Raw genomic sequence first — 9710 nt, 5'->3', positions numbered from 1 at the left:
GATAGGAAAAGCTTGACCCTTTCAGATGCTCAAGGACAACCCTCCAGGGAAATCGTAGGTTTCCGTCCTGGGGAGAGGGTGGGAGCGGGATGGAAGGGTCCATGGTGGGAAAGAGGGGGACATGTGTAATACTTTCAACAATAAAGATGAAAGAAAGGAGCAAGATGGGTTTTTAAAATGGAGAAGTGACCTGTGGCGTGACGCAAGATAAAAACAGGGTAACACCTGGAGCATCAGGAGTTGCTCAGCAGCACCCCACCCGGTGGTTCTCCAGCACCCACTCCTGCTCCCTGTCCTCTGCCAGGGAGCCACGATCCCTGCGAACGCGGCTTCACCTCAAGTGTGGCCTGCAATTCCTCCCGGATACGGGTGTTGGACAGATCTTCCCATGTTAAGCAAAAGGGACAGAGTGCCAAACAATTCCGAATTACTTACAGAGGGAGAAGCATTCTGCCCCCAGCTCCCCCAGCCCCATGTTTGCAGCCGTAAAATCTGCAACAAAAGGGAACCGCAGACCCACGACCTGGAGCCCTACCTGAGGGGCCCTCTTCCGGGCCTGGAAGGAAAGGGTCATCTGTGTCTCTTGGACTGTAAGCAGCAGCAGTGTCGTGTCGGAGAGCGACGGACAGTTCTAGAAAGCGAGCTCTTAACAGGGTGGCTCGGTGCTCCTGCGGAGGACGTGGAATGACCGCGTCCCTCCCCAGCTTCAACCCATTTACTCGCTGGGGAGGCCCACGTGTGCCTGGGGCGGGAGTGAAGGCCAAGGAACCACCCTCAGCCTCCAGACCTAACCTATCCTGAAGGCTGCTTCTCAGCTGTGAGCACCTAACGGTGGCACCTGGGGATCTCATTAAACCGCAGATTTTCATTGAGAAAGTCTGGGGGAGCCTGGGCATTCGCATCGGTGATGCTGGTGCTCCTGGCCTGGGGAGCCCACGTGGAGCTGGAGGAATTCACATGTGAGAGGAGACCAGGGCTGAGCTTAAGTCTCCCAGGGAGACATGCAGGCAGGAGACTGCAAAGACAACGGAGCTAGAAACACACGCTGGGTAAGGGACACAGCGTGCCGCGTGCTGGGGAAAGTATCCGTGTGGGGAATGACTGAGTGTGAGTACAGACTGTAAGAGCTTCATCCCGAAAGGAAAACAGCCTTTGCAATCGCTGGGTGATGGAGGTAAGATGAGGAGGCGTCCCCTCCTGCCCCGCCCTCAGCTTGCTCAGACTCACTAATAAGGGAATGGCCAGCGGTGACTGGATAAGGTACAGCTCCACTTCGTAACTTATTACCACCATACGTAATGAAGCATGCGGGAGGAGTCCTGTAGAATTCTGGCAGACGAGAACTAACCCCCCCACCAACCACCCCCCCTTGTGTCCTGTGACCTCACAGCACAGTGGGTGGCCCTCTGTCCTGGAGTAAGTCTGTTCCCAGCCCGAGAACTTCCCATTTCTCAGGAGCAGGAGGGCAAGCTGAGGTTGCCTCAGACCTACAGCCGGGTGCCGCATGCCATGTGCTCTGTGGTTCCGTGCCCCCAAATCAGTGGTTCTCAACCTTCCTAACGCCGCGATCCTTTAATACAGTCCCTCATGTTGTGGTGACCCCCAACCATAAAATTATTTTCGTTGCTACTTCATCACTGTAATTTTGCTACTGTTATGAATCGTCATGTAAATATCTGATATGCAGGATGTATTTTCATTGTTACAAATTGAACATAATTAAAGCATAGTGATTAATCACAAAAACAATACATAATTATATATGTGTTTTCCAATGGTCTTAGGCGACCCCTGTGAAAGGGTCGTTTGACCCCCAAAGGGGTCGCGACCCACAGGTTCAGAACCGCTGCCCAAAGTGAACACTACCTTTCTTCCCAATTAGGGGTGCAGCAGGGAACCATGTCGGAGGCCCGTGAGTCAACTGCCAGCCCTACCAGAGGCAGGTCACTAAATAAACAGTCACCGTTCGTCATGTCACCACGAACACCCACACATGTGACCTAATTTGATCCTTAATTTGATCCCTAATGTGATGCCAGACTCCACTGTCTCTGATGAGAAAACTCGATTGGAGAGATGCTGATCATGGGTGTTGGGTAACATCTCCAAACTAGTTTTAAACCTCAGCCCTTCTGATGTTCTCACTGCAATCCCAGAATTCTTCCTCTGATACAACATGATCACGCCTTAAAAACAAACAGACCAGCACCGTGGTCGACAAACTGCAGCTCGAGAGCCACATGCGGCTCTTTGGCCCCTTGAGTGTGGCTCTTCCTAAGCCTTAGGAGTACCCTAATTAAGTTAATAACAATGTACCTACCTATATAGTTTAAGTTTAAATAATTTGGCTCTCAAAAGAAATTTCAATCGTTGTCCTGTTGATATTTGGCTCTGTTGACTAATGAGTTTGCCGACCACTGGACTAGCAGGTAGGCTGGAGTAAGGAAGTGAAGTGTTTGAACTCAAAAGGAATTTAAATCTGTGGAGCTTTTAAAAATGACTTTTTCAAACTTTGAACTTCATAAGAGTGGACTGGAATTCGCCGTAGGCCCAAACTGCGTGCGTTTGTTGTTTTAGAGGAACCCAGGGGAAAAAATATAAATATATGGCTGTATGGTGCTGGTATATGAAACTTCTTGTGTAAGTTACAACATAAAATACAGAACATGAGATTTGTTGGTGACTTGAGGGCCAGGAGACACGTGCCACCTAACTTATAGGTGATTAGTCAAGGGCAACCCCAGACGCTTATTCACAACAGGCTGCTGAGTTAGTCCACCTGAGAGTCATATCTAAATTTACATTGGTCTTATTTTGTTATATAAAACAATATTAGGAAGGCTCATTCAGGATTTTCCTATAAATAAAGTAGAAATACAATAGTTCTGTATTTTGAAGGTATTTGCTCAAAAAAGAAACTATCCCTTGTTAGGTGTTAAAAGAGAGTTTGCTGAAGATTATTTCAACATGGCAGTGAACAAAGAGACCCATTTCTGTGAGAAAAACTGGATCTTGTCGTTCAGGGCTTCCTGAACTTTAATGTACATGCACGTCACCTGTGGGCCTTCATAAAGTGAAACTGATGAGTGGGAGGTTCTGGGGGGCACTGAATTCCGATTTTAGGGTGTCAAAGGGGATGCTAGTGCTGCAGGTGCTGGGACCACGCTTGGCTGTGGAGGCGTCACTGCAGGCCCTTGGGATGGAGCTTCAGGGGCTTGACCTGAGATTGAACTTTGATGAGCGACATTCCAGCAGTTGATGTGTTTCTCACGTTGCTCCACTTGAGCCAACAATCTATCTATTGACGTGTCTATTCTATTAAAAACTCAGTGAAGCACAGCCGGTGTGGCTCAGTGGTTGAGCACCAACCTCTGAACCAGGAGGTCATGGTTCGATTCCTGGACAGGGCACTGCCCGGGTTGCAGGCTCGACCAGCACTAGGGGGCCTGCAGCCGATTAATGATTCTCTCTCATCATTGGTGTTTCTATCTCTCTCTCTCCCTCTCCCTTCCTCTCTGTAATTAATGAAAACATTAAAAAACAACAACTCTGACATAGGAAGTACCTGAAAACATCTTACATAATAAAAAGTGCTAATTTTCTAGTTCTAGTTTTATATTTTATTTATCCTCTTAATTAAGCAAATTGTGCAGAAAACTTCATATAATGGCTTGATTTTTTTTTTCTTTAGTAGGTGAAGACAGCTCAGACTTTTTAATTTATTATCTGAGAAAGGTAGTCTCAGATAAGATCTTTTACAGACCAGGGAAGCTAGTCATTGTGATATCTATTATGGAATAAGAATAGGGTCACAAAATTTAGCAAAAACAAAAAGAGAAAGCAAAATTAAAACTCCAAACTAACAGCAACCCAAAATAATGTGATGTCCAGTTAAATTTGAGAAAAGATTAATTTTTTTTTAGTATGAGTATATCCCATTCAATATATGGGACATACTGATGCTTAAAAAAATAGTTGTTTATCTGAAATCAGATTTAAAAATTAAATCAGATTAAATTAGGATTAAAAGATTAATTTTTTAGTATGAATCTAACCCATGCAACGTATGGGACATACTTTCATACACACACACACACACACACACACACACACACACCACTGTGTTTTGAAATGCAAACTTAGCAGATGTCCTGCATTTTATCTAGCAGCCCTAGGCCCCGGATTCTACTTGACCTGGAAGTGCTGACAGAGCAGATGCTGGGTGGAGAGTTAACAGACCCTCCGAGAGCATTGTTTAAGAGTCCCAGCAGCACAGAGAGTTGCCTTCTGGACTTGCCAGTCCCACAGAGCACTTGGCTATTCCGGCTGTCGATCTGTGGGAACTCCTTTTAGGAGCTTTGTGGCCAGAAGATCACACTTAAAAAAAAAAATCATGATAGAGGCCAAGCCGGAGGTTAAACTAACAAGTCTTATCTCAACAGCTCCCCCCGCCACCCCACGCCGGGGAAGGGCCAGGTGGGGCAAAGCAGAAGGTGTTTCCAGCTCCCTCTTTTCCTCTCTCGAGGGCTGAAGACGCTCGGTGAGAAATGGAGGCCGCAGGGTCTTGGTTAGGCTCACGAGAGGGTCTTCTGAATTGAGCACATTTTGGCTCAATGATTGGGTGTAGGATGATCTTGGAGAGAAGGAAGAGCCGTGTAAGGCGTTGCAGGCCCTCTCCCACTCTAGCCTGTCAGTGGTTGAAGGCAGCCTGGCCCAGCCTTCTAAGAGGGCAGATACTGCTCTGATTCCACTTCCGTGTATACACCCAACTGTACTGCATCGGCTGTAGGAAAGTATGTGTTAGTGAGAATGTGAAATCTACATGATGACCAGGGAGGAAAGGTAAGTTCATTTAACGGGTTCCTTATCTGGTCAGCATAGGAGTCACACCATCTTACCTCCCCTGCCTGCTCCTCCCGTCAGGAACACTACTGGGCTGTTACCTGGGGAGGTAACTTACTACCAACAGTCCTAAGCGGGAATAAACACACTGACTTTGGTTTGTCTATTTGTCTTTAGAAATGATGAAGCTGATCTCAAGGATCTCAAACATTATATATATTGCATGATGTATGCTGTCTTGTTTGACTTGGTGAAAAAGGAACTCCTCTTTTTCCTGTTTACTTTCTGGTCTTGAAGTTGCAGGTGTACTGACCCCAGAAGGGATGAGGAGGGCACCAGCTCTAGGCAAGCCCTGAAGTGGCTCTATTCATCTCAGTGAGACTCATTGGCAAATGGTCTGTGGCTTCACAAGTCCTCAGAGAGAGGAAGTTCTCCTAACGGAAGGAAATTTTATAAAAGGCAACCCTTACCCGCCCCCCCCCCCCACACACACAAAAAAGTTCCTGTCAATGCCCTTATTGTCCTTTCAAATATTCTTTGTAGAATCTTCATAGTAATCTGCCCAGCCTTGGGCGGAAGGCAAATAATTTGAAGGCCAGAATCTGATCTATTTTTAAATTTGGAAATTTCAGACTAAATTGCCCATGGCATAATGCCAGCCTTTAGTGATGTGATGATATGTATATCTGCTTGTTATTTAATGATCACTGCCTTTATAAGTAGCAAGCAATTTACCTTAAATATATACTTTTTTGTTAATCCTCAAATGAGAATATTTTTCCATTGAGTTTTAGAGAGAGTGGAAGGGAGGGAGGGAGGGAGGGAGAGAGAGAGAAACATTGATGTGAGAGAGATACATGGATTGGTTGCCTCCTTCATGCTCCCCAACCCAGGACCTAGGATGGATTGAACCTGCAACCGAGGTCTGTGCCCTTGGCCGGAATTGAACCCGAGACCCTTCAGTCCTCAGACGGACACTCTACTCACTGAGCCAAAAAGGCTACGGCTTCCTTTAAATATATACTTTAGAAAAGCAGTGCTATTCCCAAAGGCAGCAGAAGTGACAATGACAATGTTCTAAATCTGAATAAATCCTTCAGTTATGCCTTCACTTACTAAATCAGAAAAGCATACAAACCCCCTCACGGTGGCAGGAAAGGAAGTTCCCTCCTCTAAAGAGTTAAGGCAAGTGTTAGTCTGGGCTTGCTGCCAAGAGAGCGTCACCCGTTTTCTAGAGCTCCGCGGATAGACACAGCTCAATGTAAGTCAGGATCACCCTCTCAGGCTTGTTCAGGTCCTGAAGTTTTACTGTTCACTATACCACTAAGATGCACATATTATTTAGAAAGGTACTGCCTTTGCAAAGTGCATACCCACAAAAGGGGGGTGTGAAACTATCTTTTTTTAAAGTATATTTTTATTGATTTCAGAGAGGAAAGGAGAGGGGGAGAGAGAGAGACATCAATGATGAGACAGAATCACTGATCATCTGCCTCCTGCACAGGCCCCACTGGGGATCGAACCCACAACACAGGTATGTGCCCTCACAGGAAATCAAACCCTGACCTTCTGGTTCATAGGTCAATGCTCAACCACTGAGCCACGCTGGCGGGGCACAACTAAACTATCTCTATTATAAAAACCCCTTGACCGTGACGCCGACATGGCGGAATGACCAAAGATGGGTCACCAGGAGGCTGAGTGCGCGGCAAGGCACGCGTGGGTGGGTGGGGACTTGACTCTGGGCCCCAGGGCGTCGCAGGACTTGACTCTGGGTCCCGTGTCCCACCTGTCGAGGCGGAAGTCAGTTTGGGTCCCGCTCGTGTTGAGTCTGGGTCTAACGTGATATTGCGCCCTGGGCCTCTCGTCTTTAGTGATTAGTCTGGAAACAAATTTTCCCCTCTTCTCCGTGGAAAGAGCTGAACGAAGTCTAAGGCTTTATGTGATCAGATTCTCATTTAAAATGGAAGTATGTTGAAATGGAGTAAGTCAAGGGTCTGCAAACCTAGTCTGTGAATATTCAGTCAATATGGTAGGCTTTATGGACCACACGGTCTCTGGTGCGACCGTCCACTTGGCTGCAATATCTCAAGGCAGCCCGAGACAAGGTGCAAGCAATTAAGTCCAGTTGTATCCAATCAACTTTATTTTGTAGACTGAGCTTTGGATTTCAGGTAATTTTCAAGGGTCCCAAATAGTTATTTTGGCTTGATGTGTTTTCGACCATTACAGAAATATAAAAACCAATCCTAGTTTGGGAGCCACACAAAAACAGACAGGAGGCCACGGTTTGCTGATCCCAGAAAGAGTTGGAGCTATGGGTTCTAACTCAACCTGAGCTTTTTTAGTTCATGGCACAAGGGTTGTCAGCAGCCGATTTGGAAGTGTGTGGATTAGTCGATTAGGTTTGCTGGAAGCAAGTTTTCCAGTGCTTCTATTCTCTAAAGCTCGGGTATAACCAACCACAATTTTGAGTACTTCTCTGGACATTTCTGTGTGCAAATTCGGAGCAAACATTGTATGCAATGAACAGCTGCGAAATATTACAGCCAGCTTTATCTGGTGGACGAGAACAAATTCACTTTAAATGTCTAGGGCGGTTGCAGGTGAGCATGTAAGGGAGTTGGATTGCATCTTCCTGCTCTCCAGTAGGTGGTACTGCTTAGAGAGCCTCCCAGCCCTGGAATGTGCTGAGGAGGAGAATGGAAGCGTGAGTCAGAGGACCATTTCGTTGGGATGCTGGACAGGGCACTGGAGCGTTTGTTGGTTGGTGCAACTGCCGTTTAAGGGCCCTTAAGAGAGCTTGGCTTCTATGGCTTGGGCCAAGATTTTAAAACTTACTTTGGTTACCTAGATAAGAAGCAAACCACAGCTCAGAGTGTTTGGGGTTGGCCTAGTCCAAAGAGGATTGCAGAATAAAACCAGTGAGAGCATGCCGTCTGTGAATAGTTCCTCCTACTTGAAGGAGGGAGGAGATAATTAGAGCTGGGCTTGTATCGCCAAAGCCTCTGAGCAATATGACATCAAAACCTATTCAAGAAGCATGCAGTGTGGTATCACAGAAACTGGCAAGGGCATCAGCAGCCCAGGTTTCTCACCTTGGCATTGCCACTTTGGAAGATCACTTAATTTTTGGACCTTCTCGTGCTGTTTGGCAGGTGGGAATACTACTTGCCCAATTATGTGGAGGCTCTGATATGTTACGAAGACGGGAGGGCTGTATACATTTAAGGCAATCAGACTGGGCAGTTCTCATCGGTTCTCGAAAACTTCAGAGCTTCTGAAGCTGAGACGACACCCTTTCTTTCTACCTTCCCCTCCTGTCCCACCTGTACACTGACAGAGCTGGGCGTCTGCCACCCTCTGAGGAGCAGGTTCTGCTCCATCTGGGTTAGTCCCATTTTTCTCGTCTGCATTTCAGCCTTTCGGTATCTCACACCTCCCACAAAAGTGGTAGTAGTTGCAGAAGCGCCTGGGTCTTTTTCTAAGCTACACAGAAGCCTTGGGGAATTCTTAGCACTTATTTTTGGCGGTATATGTCAAAGTATACATTGAACTTCCCACTTTGAAAAATGCTGGCTATTTAAACATGCGTGTGCTGTCTTCATGAAAGCAGTGGGCAGATGACAATGAGATGTTTAACTAGTAACCCGCTGTTTGTCCTTCTCTGAAATTACTCTCCTCGCTTAATGAATTCCTGGAGGCATACACATCGCTGTTTTCCCCCCAATAATGGGTACAGAGTGAACTTTTGTGACCTAAGAAGTGAACAGATGAGCTGCCCATTTGTAGCCCCTAAGAAGTGTCACAGAACTTCGGCTCCTGCGTATTCAAAATGAAACTGAAGGCACTCAGGATGCTTTATTTACACATGTTCACCCCACCTTCTGATAATGTTCAGCGCAAACAAGCAGCACCCATGACATGCAAGGCCTGTGCTCTGTGCTGTGGGGGCTGCAGACACAAAGGGACTACAGAACACCACGCAAGGGAAAGAAGTGCGAGGAGAGGTTCAAATTCAGTAGCTGACAATGTTGCCTTTGCTATGTGCCAGGCACTGTTGTTTCTCTGTAAGAGACTAAGAACGGGAAAGAAAGCATTTAGGCAATGGTAGAGAGAGTCATGGCCACACACACACACACACACACACACACACACACACACAATATAAAGAGCCCTGGCCAGTGTTGCTAAATGTTTACAGCGGTTGGCCCTGGGCACCAAGGGTCTTGGGTTTGATTCCCAGTCAAGGGCACATACCTGGGTTGCAGGTTTGATCCCAGATCCTCAGCCTGGTAGCAGGAGGTAACCAATTAATCTCTCTCTCTCTCTCTCTCTCTCTTCACCCTCTCCCTCCCTTCCACTCTTCCTAAAAAATTAATGGAAAAAATACCCTCTGGTGAGGATTAAAAAAACAACATGAAGAAAGGAGAGGTATAAAAACTAACACAAATAAGAAAAGTAAGTATTTAATAAACTCTGTGTACATATTTAAGCAGGCCATCTTATTTAGGCTGATCTTTGGGGATAACTTTTTTTTAAAAGCAGAAAACCTTGGGTTAATAGCAAACATAAAATTCCATGTAAATAAAATGTTAGGGATAACCATGTCTATTTAAATAGACCCTTTAGTTTAACCCATCGCCAATGTGTAATCAAACAGTATTGGACTCCTTTGTATCCAAAACATCTGTACTGCAAATTCCTCCTCTCTGCTTCACACAACCGAAACAAGCCCAGCGAGTTCGCGCTTTCCCCACGGTTTCTCTCCCATTTGCCTCAACACCAGAGAGATGGCAAGACGCCCCCCTGGCTCTGGGCTTCCCCTCCTCACGGAGAGAACACTCCTGGGGCAGGTGGAATGGGAC

The 9710-nt window shown here is 46.4% G+C and overlaps 1 protein-coding gene across 1 annotated transcript in view; it reads right to left on the bottom strand.

The window, feature by feature from the left end:
- MAPRE2 (microtubule associated protein RP/EB family member 2) overlaps window positions 1-9710 on the bottom strand; it is a 115843-nt gene that overhangs the window by 105207 nt on the left and 926 nt on the right. The window lies entirely within an intron of this gene.

This window comes from Myotis davidii, unplaced genomic scaffold (genome assembly GCF_000327345.1).
Source record: "Myotis davidii unplaced genomic scaffold, ASM32734v1 scaffold520, whole genome shotgun sequence".
Taxonomy (NCBI): Eukaryota; Metazoa; Chordata; class Mammalia; order Chiroptera; family Vespertilionidae; genus Myotis; species Myotis davidii.
The sequence above is the reverse complement of the archived record's forward strand: the minus strand, read 5'-3'. Positions and strand labels throughout refer to the sequence as shown.